The sequence below is a fragment of the Mus caroli genome, chromosome 2 (assembly GCF_900094665.2).
Source record: "Mus caroli chromosome 2, CAROLI_EIJ_v1.1, whole genome shotgun sequence".
Classification (NCBI taxonomy): Eukaryota; Metazoa; Chordata; class Mammalia; order Rodentia; family Muridae; genus Mus; species Mus caroli.
Window position 1 is genome coordinate 1,221,984 of NC_034571.1, and position 14,506 is coordinate 1,236,489.

The following is a 14,506-nucleotide window of genomic DNA, read 5'->3' on the forward strand; positions in this document are numbered from 1 at the left end:
GGAGAGGGAGAGGGAGAGGGAGAGGGAGAGGGAGACTGCGAACTTTAGGTGCTTTTTGTACTATAAGGAATTTGGCTCAGCACAGTGGGAAGTAGCCTCTGGCTGTGTGCTTGTGTGCTCTGCAATAACCCAGGTGACAGCTGCAGAGGAGGGTGCCTGTGGCTTCAAGAGGGAAGCTCTGTTCTCATTCTGAATGTCCACAGGTTTACCTGGAGGCACAGTCTAGGCAAGCCCCCTCCCCTAGGCCGGTTCCTCCCCTGGCAGGTGCCTGTAAGTGTCAGAGTGTGTCTGGGTGGGGAATAGGGAAGAGCCCTCCAAGTGCTGAGAGCGTCTGATGGCTTTCATTTTCTCTGCTCTGAATTCTACCAGAAATGAAGACTGAAACTTAAAACAGTAAGTCCCGCTTCTGTTTTACACTATGGACATTTCTGTTGTTAACCTGAACTTAGTTCTGCTGTCAAGGACACAATGGGGCTCCGTGGGGCTTCCGACTCTCTTGCTTGTTTGTTTAGTGATTTTGAACTACTGGAGTCATAGCCATTATTAGAAACCAGCAGGTCACAGATAGGTTTTCGTATGCTACTGCACTTTGGGAGTGAATGCTGAATGTAAATGTCTTTACACCCCTGACCCCCACTTGCTTGGAACCTGCAGAAAGATAACCTCATTCCCTGATTGTTGAACAAAATCAGGGGTCACTTAAGTGGACTTGAGTTCTCTCCTAAGTTAGTCACAGACAGGCTGGAGGAGCGTGCTATAGCAGGAAAGAACACAGCATACTCTGCAGAAAGAAGGGAATATAGGGCACAGCTATTTAAGCCTCTGATATTTCCTTTGATTTATTTACAGGATTTAACTCACCGGGGTCTTGTTAATACCTAGAAGTGCTCACACATAGGGCTGAAGCTACTGGGTAGATGCTAGGACACTGAATAAGAACAAAACCTGCCAGATTCCTGGCCCCCAAGTTGACTCACACATGTAAATAAGAGTACCAGGAGCCGATCTCTTATGAAATGAATGCTTTGTTCCAAAATCTCTATATACAGTATGCAGTGCAGCACTCATGCAGCTCATCAGCAGAAGGGTATAAGACTAACAAAGAATTGGTCTCTAGCTCAAACTCGGCCTCTGTTACCACTGCCTGTACTCTGAAGCCTTGGTTCTAGAACAGTGGTTTTCAACCTCCCTAATGCTTCAATACCATTCCTCGTGTTGTGGTGACCCCCTAACCGTAAAATTGTCTCCATTGCTACTTTATAACTTTACATTTGCTATTGTTGTGAATTATAATATAAAATATCTGTGTTTTCCAATGGTCTCAGGCAATCCCCGTGAAAAGGTCATGACCCCCCCCCAGAGGAGTCAAGACCCCCAGGTTGAGAACAGCTGGTCTAGCGAGTAGATTATGATACCAGCATCAGCTTGCTAAGCAAGGGAAGCCCTGCAGGAAGAGACATGGAATTAGATGCAATAACCACTAAGATTCTGTCAAAAATCAAAACAAGCTATGAGTCTTTCAAACCTCTAAGTGTACAGACAGAGTTCCCTGAGATGTACAGACTTCGAATCTGGTTAATTTTGGTGTGTGATGCTTACTTTGTTTGCAAGTTCCTTGATAATAAACATTTATGTCAAAATTAATATACAGCAAAAATTATGCCATGCTACAATGAATTCAGAAGGTGTTGGCCAGCTTCATCTCAGCCCATCCATGTGTTAATTGGCTTTTTATTAGTACCACAAAACACCTGAGAGAAACAACAGGAAGAAAACTGATCTTGCCTCACAGTTTGAGAGATTTCAGCCACTTCAGCCCCGTCTCCCGTAAGCTCTTGGTAAGGCAGAATCTTCTGGAGAAAAAGGAAGGAATGGCACACTGAAGTCTTTCACCACGTGGCAGCCAGGAGGAAAGGGCCTCCGTAAGATAGGTCCTTCCTGCTAGGACACTCACCCCAGTTGCCCGCTTCCTCTTGCTGGGCCCCGCCTCCCAGCTTCTGACATTTCCCAAAAATATCACAAGTTTATGAATCCATCAGTGGACTGAGGTCCCAACCTCATGATCTAGTCTCTGCCTATTTTTCTTACAACTAAATCTTAAGACCTTAAGGCCTTCAGGGACAACCGTAACACTGTCATTGAATGTGTCACTGTCCATTCATGTGACGGTGACAGACTGACTTTAGGCTTAGGGGTAAAGGACTTATTTTGGCTTATGCTTTCTGGAGGTCTCCAGCCATCATGGTAGGGAAGCTGTTGTGGCAGGAATACCTCCGTCCCTGGTGGAGAGAACCTGCAGCAACAGCTTGCTCTCACTGGGGCAATCCTGAAGAAAGCAGAGAAAGCAGGTAGAAACCAGAAGCAAATATGATTTTCAAATGTTCAGCTCTAGTAACCTAGTTCTGCTGGCCAGGCTCCATCTCTTAAGGTTCCACAGCCTTCAGAATAGCACCACAAGCTAGATATAGACTGAGCGTTTAAATCAGGAGCCTCAGGAAATTTCAGATTCAAACCATAACAGTGAGGACCACCTCCAGGAATCTGCAGCACTTCCCCAAGGTGTAGCCTGGCTGTCATCCAGCTTTATCCGCCAGCTTCCGGCTTCCTGCTTCCTGCTTCCCAACCGTTCCTAAGACCCCACCCCCAAACACCAGCGAGTGTCCTCACTGCACAGTTGTGGCTGGCCCACATCTCTCTTATAGACACCAAGACACTGAAACGGAGAGAGCACCCGGGCATGGAGCACTCCTGGAGACTCTGAGATCAACCCACCTCTTTGTAGGTGTGGGGTTTTGGCAAATTGCCAAATCTTTCAGAGCTTGGGTTTTTGGTTCTGAGCAGTGGGAAGTGATAATTCTGTGTGTGACTGCAGTGAAGATTCAGGTAAAGTGCACAGTGTGCCTCGGGCCACTTGTAAGTGGTAGATACCATCATGGCAGTGTTGGACGTCACTCACAGTTAAGGCTATAACCACCTCCTAGAAACTTTTCTTTCTTCTTCTTTCTTCCTTTGCTTCTCCCCCACCACCTCATTCCTTCTGTTTGTTTCTCCCTTTAGAAATTTTTATCATAATTTAAAATTTTTTTAAGTTCACACAAACATGTATTCTACATTGAACACATCCACTCCCCCATGTCCTGGCTCCCCCTTTTCTCACCTCCCTCTCAGTCCCTGCTGTCCCCTATGACAGTCTCTCTTCTGTTTTCATGTCATATCTGCTGTATACGACTTTCTGTACCTAAATAAAATCTAAGAATCACAAGTGATAAGAAAATTAAAATATTTGTCATTCTGAGATGAGCTTGATCCACTTAGTGTGATTACCTCCGGTTGCATTTGTTTTCCTAAAAATGGCAAAATTTCTTTCTTCTTAATGGCTGAAAAGAATCCAGCACATGCATACATGCCATTGCCTTGATCCATCCTCTGTTGGTGGACACCTAGCCTGGTTCCAAAGCTTAGCTCCTGTGAGCAGTACTGCAGCAGACGCTGATGTGCAGAGGTCTCTGTGCTGTGTTCATTCTGAGTCTTTTCGGTAGATGCCCAGGAGTGGTGGAGCTGGGCCAAACAGTAGATCTGGTTCTGTTGTGTTTTGTCAAATATCTCATGTCTGGTTGTTTATGTATTATATGTGTGAGGGTGGGCTTTTGCCATGGTGTACACGCAGAGGTCAGAGGACAACACCCAAGAAGAGATGCTTTCCTTCTTCTATGTGAGTGCCAAGGACCAAACTGGGAAAATCAGGCTTGGCAGCAAATGTCATTAACTGCTGAGACAGCTCATCACCCCGTTTGTCTCTCTGTCTGTCTGTCTGTCTGTCTGTCTGTCTGTCTGTCTACTTGTCTGTCTACCCATCTATCCACCCACCCATCACCTATGTCTGTCTGTCTGTCTGCCTGTCTGTCATGTATCTATCCATCTATCTGGGACTCCTCCACACTGACTTCCGTAGTGCCTGGACCAATTTATATTTCAGCAGCACTGTCTATGAGTGTTCCTTTTGCCCACAGCCTTTGCCAGCATTTGTTGTTACTTATTTTCTTAACAACTGCCACTCCCACTGGGAAGAGATGAAATCTCAGCATACTTTGGAATTGCATCTCTGATGACTAGTGAGGCTGAGCATGTGTCCATGGCTTTTGTCATATGTATGTCATCTATTGAGAACTTTCTGCTCCTTTCATTGGCCCATTTATGGATTGCCTTATGTGATCTCTTGTTGTTTGACTTTTTATTTAGTTCTTTATATATTGTGGGTGTAAATCCTCTTTCAGATGCATAGCTAGCAAAGATTCCCCTCCCTCCGGAGGGAATTTTCTTTATAAAGAGCACAGAAAGTCTCCTCTGATGATTTATCCCCAGGGGACTTTCCTTGTCTCACTGCGAATTTCCTATTCCACTGAGGACTCAACCTTTTTTTTTTTTTTTTTTTTAAGAAATGGCCTGTAAAGACTTCCCAAAACACCAGTCAACAAATAATAATAGTACATGCAAGAAAAGCTCAGATGTCCAAAACCAAGCAGTAAAGAATTCATAGTGCTAATGGGGTCTTGAAGATGTGTTTCAAAACAGAAGTGTACGTCCTCCATTAGGAAGGCTTTTTAAAAGATTCCTTTTTCTTTTCAATTCTGTGTATGTCTGTGTGTTGTTGTGTGCACATGCTTGCAGTGACCACAGATGCCAGCAGAGGATATATCAGACACCCTGGAGCTGGGGTTACCAGTGGTTGTTAGCCACCTGACCTGGGTGCTGAGAACCTGACTCCAGTCTCTGCTACAGCAGTATGCATCCTTAAACACTGAGCTATCCGTCCAGGCCCAGGAAGAGTTTTTGTTGAGCCGCTACAAAGTCTATCCCAGGTACCCCTGAAAGAGATAGCACCCAGTGTCAGGCTTGTAGCTGCCCCAGTTCAGTTATGTTAAGTGGACCTACAACTTTCACTACACGAAGTTTCATGTAAACACAGGTCAAGGCTATTTCCTGCCATCCCAGACAGCTCCCTCTCCCTCTCCCTCTCCCTCTCCCTCCTTTTTTTTCTGTTTCTTTGTCTTCTTTGTATCTGCTTGTGGACGTTGTACATCGTGGTGCGGAGCCTAGTGCGCACCACGATGTACAACGTCCACAAGCAGCTCCCTCTCCCTCTCCCTCTCCCTCTCCCTCTCCCTCCTTTTCCCTTTCCCTCCCCCTCTCCTTCCCTCTCCCCCCTCTCATTAACTGGATAGATTTAATTATAAAAATCTATTGGGTCTAATTATAAAAAAAAACCTCAGCCTTTGCCCCCCCTCATAAAGCAATAAAACAAAATTAAATGCACAATATACAAAGTAACACAGTTTCATGACTCAGGATACAATATATTTCTTAAAATAAAAACAGAGCACTATGGAAATTCCTACCCACAAGACATTCCCAACAAAGAATAGAACTCAGATAGCCGAGAAGGTGCTTATGGTTAAGAGGAGAGAGGGTGGGGAGCACAGAAAAGGGGCTTCCCGGGGTGAGGAGGCTCTGGGTTGCCACTAAGGAGTGACTGGGCACCTGGACAGCACTGAAAGGGAAGCTCTCTAGCCGGTGCCCACACATACAACGTGATATAGAAAGGGAAGAAGTAACAGGGACCTCCACAGAGATGCATTTCCTGAGAGGTAGTGTGTGTGTGTGTGTGTGTGTGTGTGTGGTGTGCCCTCGTGAGTGTGAGGTATGTATGTGGAGACCAGAAATCAACATCAGATCTCTTCATCAATTGTTCTCAACTTTTTGTTTAGCTTGGCCAAGTTAATACATATAAATACTGTCTCAAAAAACCAATAAACAAATCAATACTGTATCTTGATCATATTCAACACACATCGCCACATCTCCCTCAGTATCCCCAATATTTCCACCTCCGCTACCCCCAAGCATCTCAATAGAGTTTGGTTGCCAGCTTAAGATTTGAGTTGATTAATACATCATCTGTGCAACGTCAGAAGTTATAGCTAAGTAAGGGATTCTTGCTGATAATCTCATCCATTCAGTTTCACAAATGTCTCTGCCTTTGCTGCCTATTGTAGCAAGGCATTCAATAACAAAATCAGTAAGTTCTACTTGACTGGGAGGTCACTAGAGCAGACACTAGAAGGAAGACATTCCCAAACATGTGGCCAATGAAAGGGACATAGCTGAGGGATAGCTCTGGCAGCAGACTGCCTTAGTTCAGTGACATTGCTGTCACCCTCTGTAAGACTGGGGGTAGCTAATCAAACCTCTACACATGATACATCCTATTACGTATAAGTGGTGGTAATAGTGGTGCCCATATCAAAGGGCTATTGAGACAGTTAAATGAGTTATTATATATAATGAGTTGTTATATTGAAAGCCCGTAATGAGCACCTAGCACTGGGCAAGCATTAACTATTCACGTTAATATATATTTCAGAGGGAATAAACAGAGAGAATGGTCCTAAAAACCAAGCTTAGGTACTTGAGAACACTTTTAGTGGGAGTTAATTTCAGACCGTGGCACTTGCCACAATACAACTATTCCCTGGGGGCTCAACCTTACATCAATTAGCTTGGGAGGCTTTGGTTGATTCTTGTCTGTTTCTGAAAGACTTGCCTTGGATTTATGTTGTCCTGGATGGAGGCCACCTAATCCATGATTCCCAACCAGAAAAATACTAAGCAACTAATGTCACGAGAACACAAATTTATAAAAACATAGCTATTGGGCTGAAGAGACAGTTCAGTTGACAAAGCGTTTGCCACTCGCATGCGGACCTGCATTCAGATCCCCAGCACCCAGGTAAAAAGACTAGGCATGGTAATATACATGTGTGCTCTTAGCATGGGAGAGGGTTGAAGATACACACTTCAGGGCAGCCATTCTAGACAATTGCTTTGCCCCAGGTTCAATGAGAGACCCTGTCTCAAAAAAATGGTGTGTGTGTGTGTGTGTGTGTGTGTGTGTGTGTGTGTATGTGATAAAGGAAGACACCCAACATAGTCAAACTCTACACTCCATACAGACATAGGCTCTCTTGCTTATACTAGTCTCTCTCGCTCTCTGTCTGTCTCTCTGTCGTATGTCTCTCTTTGTCTCTCTCTCTCTCTCTTTCACACACACACACACACACACACACACACACACACACACACACACACACAGAGATGTACACATGCACCAGACACACACATATAAAAACTTCACTATTATAAAATTACATCATCATTTTATAAACTAGTGAAATAAAACACAGCTGGTGGATGATTATGTCTTATGTACACCAGGGACCAGAATTCTAAGTACTTTATCCCAAGCTATAAGAGGAGGTAGAATTCTTTCTTTAATGATTCATTTCTTTCTTTTTATTTTATGTGCATTGGTCTTGTTTGCAGTTTTATTTGTGTGACAGTGTAGGATCCCCTGGAGCTGGAGTTACAGACAGTTGTGAGCTGCCGTATGGTTGCTGGGGATTGAACCTGGGTCCTCCAGAAGAGCATTCAGCACTCTTAACTGCTGAGGCATCTCTCCAACACCAAGATGGAATTCTTAATGTTTTATACAAGTGACCCATAATTGCCTCTTCATTGCTTTTGAAATGAGGAGAAATAAGGACTGGGTAGGAAAATATAACAGCGTTCATATGAAACCTGCCCAGCGTTTTACCCTGCTCCTGAGAGCTTTCTCTCCATCCTTACAACATGGTAGAAATATGAAAGTATGTTTGTTAGGAATAGAGAATATAAAACTGAAGGTTATCCCCCAAACAGTGCCAGCTGGGAAGCAAGTGGAAGCACAGCCACAGGGGGCAGATATGTAGAGAGTCTCCCAAAGCCATCACTGCCTCCTATCTTAGTTAGCTTCTGCCCACACTTTGCAATGCAAAGAGGAGAAATCTGTGGCCGCACCCACTGAGTCTGATAGCATATTCAAGTACATTTAGAGGGGACTGCAACATCGAACAATAAGAGCTCCAAGTCTCTAAAAGGCGACTCTGGGTTCCAGTGCAGTGAACAAAGACACCAAGCAAGATCCTTAATGCTTTAAGACTCACTCTGCATCTCAGACTAGGAATGAACTCGTCTCCACTTACAGGAATCTTGTGCTGATTAGCAAATCTTTGCAATGTTCTTAGCACTAGTCTAGGTAGATTACAACTACCTTCTTCAGCTCTAACAGCAGTTACTAACTTCAGTGGGAGAGGCAGGGCACATGGTCAATGACATCATGTGGGGGTCAGATGGAAACAGTTTTGGAGGATTGATTCTCCCCTTTCACCCTTGTTTTGAGGTAGTGTCTCTCTTACTGTTTCTTGCTGTGTAGAGTGTGCCGGTCTGTGGTCAGAATACCAGTTCTCTGATCTCTGCTTCCCATCTTGCTGTAGGAGTCCTGGATGACAGATACACGTCATTGCCATGTACAGCTTTTTATGTGGAGTTCATGGTACCTGAACTCAGGTCATCAGCTTTGCCTGGTGTTGCTATGAAGAACCATGGCCAAGGCAGCTCTAGGAAAGAAACGTTTCACTGGGGGCTTGATTACAGATTTAGGGTCCTGGTCCATTATCATCATGGCAGGGGACATGGTGGCATGCATGGCATTGGAGCAGTAGTTGAGAGCCAATTTGTAGGCCAAGGGGAGGAGGGAGGGAGAGAGGAGAGGGGAGAGGGGAGAGGGGAGAGGGGAGAGGGGAGAGGGGAGAGGATATGGGCTTCTTCAAACCACAAAGCCCAACCCCCAGTGACACTTCCTCCAGCAAGGCCACACCTCCTGATCCTTCTCAAATAGTGCCACTTCCTGATGACTAGGCATTCAAACATTTGAACCGATGGGTCATGGGGGTGGGAGAGGCTGTTCTGCTATGCAGCTATGTTCTTCGGTCTCAGTGGCAGAATGGCTTGTGTTTTATCAGGAGAGATCTCTGAGGCATTTGTTTGTTTGTTTGTTTGTTTGTTTTTTACTGTGATCTCCTAGTCAAGCTATAGTTCTCTGGCATAAGCTATCTACCTAACTAATGTGCACTTGTACACATTTCATTCACAAATGAGCAGCGTTTCAGATTATCCCCATTTTCCCTAATTGCCATTTCAAAATATACCAAAGAAATACGTTTCAATTGAGGTATACTCTGGGATCCCACAAGTACTAAGCGGGAAACAGATGTGGTTGTAAGAGTTCCAGAAGAGGCTATGCTCCATATATGGAACCCAGAAGAGGCCACTCTCAATGTGTGGAACCCAAACCTGAATGATAACAAGGATCTAGCTACACAGTACATAGAATAGGCCTGGATTGTGGCAGGGGATAGAAAAGTGAAGGAAAGCTCAGAGTGGTCCCAGTGCAGAAAGGAGACAGTGAAGATAAACGTGAGATGGACCCACAGGATAGTGGGAGGCAATGAGAAGCCACCACAGCCTCTAACAGAGCAGTGATATAACCCAAGTAGCTTCTACCGTCTTGGCTGCTGGGTAACAAGGAGTTGAATGAGCACCTGGTATATATGGGGACCTGGGAGACCGTTATGAAGGTGTGGAATAGATGGGTGGCTGGTACCCTGGTGGGATTGATGCTTCCAAAGGGTCTGGTTCCCAGACTCACCTGAATAAGCATAGTGTTTATGAGTAGGAGCCTGGAAAGATGCAGAGAAGTTATAGGATCGAATCTGACTTTTGGAAGAACTGCTCCAGCTTGTGTGGCTAATGTTTAAAAAGCAGGGGATGCGTGGCTCTTTCTTTACAACATCTACAGTCAGTGGTAACTCATTGCACGCCAGACACAGTTAGAGGTCAGTCTCTCACTCCCCCTCTCCCTCCCCCTCCCCTCCCCCTCCCCCTCTGTGTCTGTCTGTCTGTCTATCTGCAAGGACCAAAGGCAACTTCAGGAGTCTTCCTTAATCATTCTTTACCACATTTTTTTTTTTTTTACAACTGTGCACTCACTGCACCACCGCCTGGCTTTCTTCTCACTGGGAATCTGAACTCAGGTTTTAAAGTAGATCCCAAACTCAGAGCCAAATGCTTACACGATGATCAGCGCCTTACCAGCTGAGCCATCTCCCCAAGCCACTCTCTAGGAACTTCTGAGTGGAATTCATTTCTTTAGGCTAGTGATCGATCCATGAATGTAAAGAAAGAAGAAAGGAGAGGGGATCCCCTGTCCCTGCTTGAGGCTTGGGGGTGACTGTAAGGCCACCCCTGTCCAGGAACAAACCTGGAAGAGGATTTCCCGATGGATGGGACTTCCCATGGCATTGCAGTCTCAACAGCCAAGGTGACAAAGCAGCAGGGGTCTCAGCTAAGGACCCGAAGAGAGTATATGGAAAAGAAGCATTACAGGACTGAACATCAGCTCAGCTTTGCAGTCAAAACAGGCTGGAACTGGAAATGGCAACTCAGTATTTCCCCTAGCATGTGTGAGTTCAGTCCTCTGAACTATAAGAAATAAAGTGTGTGTGTGCCCGTGTGTTTGCATGTGCGTGTGTATGTCAAGAAATAAAACTGCTTCTGACAGTACCAGCAGAGGAAAGTGGCCCCAGCCTCATTGTCAAAGAGTTGGGCTTTGTATTCGTTTAGAACCATTTTTTTTTCCAGAGCAAAAATCTGATTCAAACCCAGTTTCACATTCCTTCATGATCATATCAGCCTGAAATGAGACTGGTGGCCCTTAGTGCAGATCCTTAAACACTCACCCATCAGCCACCCCAACAGTACTTGCAAAGTATTTCTCTCTTGTTGGGTGTGAGACCTCTGAACTGTCAGAGATTCTCACAGCGGTCCTTGGAAGAGAATCTAGAAGAAGGAAGAGACCATTGGATGTGAGCTAGAGCCTGTAGCTCAGAGGTGGAGCTTTGGCCTAGCACCAACAATGCCTAGGTGTCATCCTCCACATAAATGCAAGGATTTGTTTTCTTGATAAAAGTTTGTGAGTCTTCACTGCCGGGGTAGCCTGGCAATCACGGTGGTGAAGTGACTCCCTTTTGCTAGGGTAAGATGAAACCTCACCTCTGACCTGGAGGGTTGATGGATGCATTTTGAAAACCAAAGAGATGGCCAGGTTTTGAACAGAGATTTAGACAAGTATTATTTTGCTAAGTGGATGCTTGTGCCCCACTACTTTTATTTTATTTTATCAACCGTGTTTTGACAATTCATGGGGGGAAAATGTGTCTACAGCAATTTGAGCTCATCAGGCAGTAAACATTTAAACACACAATGTGAATTGAGTTATTGTTCTTGTGAGTTCTTTTCTTGCCTGTTTTTGAAAGGGAGCCCGGCTGGTTCCTTTGCCTCCCCCAGGTCTCTTGCAATGGAAGTCTCCCTCTCCTAGGGACATAGAGAATCCTTGACAATAGCCCTATGACTGGGTTATCTTATAGCAACCTCCATTCTCCCGGAGTTAAGGGGAGATTAACATTCAAGACAATTGGACTAGATCGAGGGGGGGGGGGGAGTTGCGCCTCCAGCCATCGGATCTGCATTCTCTGGCTCGCAGGGTAGGAGAGGGGCTTGCGGCATGGGCTGGGGCTGGGTGGGTTTGGGTGTCTGGTAATGAAAAGGGGAGTCCTCCAGATCACAATCATCCTCCTTAGCATCTCCTTAAGCGCTTCAGATGAGCGCAGCCTCTCTGGTCTCCGAGCTAACTTTGCGTAGCTTGCGGGTGCGGCTAGGAGCACTGGGAAAGAAGCCAGAGGCAGCTCAGGGGGGTGACTTGGGGTGTCCTTGGCCGGATTGGGCGCTAGGGAGGCAGAAGATCTCATTGTTGTCCTGGGATCCAGTGGCGAAAGGAGGCCCCTCCAGCGGGCCCGCGCTCAATCCCTGCTTCGCAAGCGGTGGAGCGGCCACCCCGCCAGGCTCCGGTGCGCGGCACCATGCGGAGGAGCGGGCACCGCGGGCAGCGGGTCTCCGCGCGGGAAAGGGGCGGGCTGGTGGCCGTGCGCCCTGGCGCTGGGCCAGGCTCGGCGTGAGCAGCGGCGCGAGCGGGCGATGGGCTGACGGAGCCCCGTGGCGGGCGCGGCGGGGACTGGGGTGGCGGCGGGGGCGGGGACGGGGACGGGCGCGCCAGCACCGGCGGGGCGGCTGTGGGCGCCGCGGAGGAGGCGGAGGCGGCGCCGGGCTCCCCAGGCCGCCTGGTAGGCCAAGGGCCTGCGCCCGGGACGAATGGGAAGCTGATTTCCGTGGACTAGCCTCTTAGAATCCGAAGTTCCTCGGCTCCTTTAGAAGAGCACAAAAAATAAAAGGTAACGTGTCTTTGTTTCCCGGTCGCGGTGGCGGGGAAGCGATTGATGATGCTGTACTTCTGAACCATTTTCGGGGCTGGGCTGGGCAGCAGGAACCTGCCACTTCTTTTCTGGGGGCTTGGGGGCTTTCATTTCGCGTCTGTTACATTTTTAAAATGCAAGCCCCACGTGGGGCAAAAACGATGCTACCTTCTACCAGCCCTTCCCCCTACACACACACACACACACACACACACACACACACACACACACACACGTTCCTTTGGCATCACAACCCACACTCTGAATTTCACATGGAGAAATAAAAGGTTTCTATAGTCTTAGCTGGTTGGGTTTTTAACCCCCAGCCCCCGTGTACAGTCGTTTGGGTGCCGGAGAAGGCTCTTCACAAGGTGGCCGGAGGCCGGGCAGCCTCAGCTGCGGGAGCTTGATGAGAGGAACCGGCTTTTCCTTTCCAGCTGGCTGCCGAGTTTGATGCAGAGAAAATGGGAACTGGTGAGGGGAGAAGAGTAGGGGACCCCCGTTTGTACCCGCTTCTTTAAAAAAATGGCTAAATGAGGTGCGTCTGTACTGCAGGCAGCTGCCCAGATGTTGGTGTACATTGGGTTTTAGGAAGGTCTCTCCAGCGCGGCTCTTTGAAAGGCGTGTGGGCTGCCTGTGTGTAACCAGTAACTCACTGCCTTTCTCTGGTCCCTTGCTTGTTAGCAGAGTAACTGCTCAGTCAATTCAGACAAATTTTGCTAAATTTCCAAGGGATGGCTGTTCTAATAATAGCTCTAACCGTGGCTCCTTAATAGACATCCTCATTTTGAATGATGCAGCAGTGCCAGCTCTCTGGGAAGCGTAGCTTGCTGAGCGCTGAGCTCCAATGCCTGGAAAGGACTCCCTGACCCCACCATGAATGGACCAGGCGTTGCCTCCCCTATGAATGGAACATCCCAACAGAGGCCGCTGCTGCTGCTGCTGCTCCTGACTCCTTTCAGTTGGAATCCTCCCGGAACCTGATGAGAGGGATGCTCAGAGAACCTAGACAGGCACATTTCTAAATATAGGATGGTCCCTGCTGGATTGATGGCTGCGTTTAACTGCAGGATGGTTCCACTCCCTCTACCCCCAACTCAGCACGGGCTAGCCTCAGCCTTTCCCTAAACCTTTTGATTGATGTGTGGGAAAGCACCAGTCAAAAAATCCCAGGACAAACTGCAGAGTTCATAAAAGGCGGCCACCACAGGCTCTGGGGAAAGTACCTTTAGAGCTGGCTGCAAATCTGCATCCCTTAGACTTCATGAACCAGGATATGCATGTCTGCATCAAAACATGCAACAGAGTGCTGGGGCCTGGAGAACATTTCATTGTTTGTTGTTTCTGGTCTTTAAATTGCATTAAGCTCATTCATAGCTTTTGGCCCCTAAAAATCAGAGTCTCAGAGCAGCAGAAAGTCTGTTTTTAATGCTCTACAGTGTTACTTGTCTCTCACAACCTTGAGTTCAGGAGACAGGCTAACTTGTGCATTGTCTTCTGTAGACTAAGTGATCCAATCTCTTGCCAGCGAAGTTTTCCCAAGCACAACAGGAATAATAATCCTGTGGCGATTAGATTGGACCGCATTTCATGTTTAGACGTCACAAAGCCTCTTCCATTTACTTTAATTGGAGGTAATATTTGGACATGGTTTGAAATGATGCTGTAGGGTCTAGTCAAGGAACATAAAGTTGCCTCTAGAGAAGTTGCCAAGAAGTGAGGGCTAATGTGAGTAGAGATAATATTATATTTATTTATTTATTTTTAAGTTAAGTCTTCTTGAATTATGAGAGAATTGTTTTAATAGACATGAGGATTGGGGAAATTCTCCACTCTCTTTTGTTTGAACCAACTATGAGCTGTCACCACTGTTGCTCTATTCTTTTAGTTTTTGTCCCGAACTAATTTGCTTAATAAGACTTCTTTTTATGGCCCTGGGCCTCCGTAATTTTAGACATCTTGACAAGTCCCCTGGTAGCCCAGCAGGTGGCTAGTGCCATTAGTATGATTTTGCCATTGGGGAAACTGAGTCCCCTTGAGGTTCAGCAAGTTTCTGGTTTCTTAATCCATGAGATTTGTATACCAGATGTGTACAGTAGTGATTTAATTGTCCCAGCAAAGTTAGAGCCCAAGGCCAAGATAAGAGATGAGGCATTGTCTGGGTCCTGGAGCTTTGGGAAAGCACGCAGAATGGTAGGTAGGCAAGTGTAGTGGAGGAGAATTCTCTTGAGTCAACCTTGGTCTGAGAGAGAGAAATGTTGCCA

At 46.6% G+C, this 14,506-nt stretch overlaps 1 protein-coding gene across 8 annotated transcripts in view; it reads left to right on the forward strand.

Moving 5' to 3' along the window:
• The window catches only part of Frmd4a (FERM domain containing 4A), a 584,600-nt gene that overhangs the window by 358,298 nt on the left and 211,796 nt on the right, over positions 1–14,506 (forward strand). The window contains exon 1 of one of the 8 annotated variants that reach the window (XM_021186452.1): positions 11,603–12,221. The exons of 6 other annotated variants lie outside the window; for them this stretch is intronic. The gene's annotated coding sequence lies outside the window, so the exon portion shown is untranslated. Of the gene's footprint in view, positions 1–11,602; positions 12,222–14,506 lie in introns of those variants that run through there. One more of the 8 variants, XM_029471440.1, reaches the window with a different exon arrangement.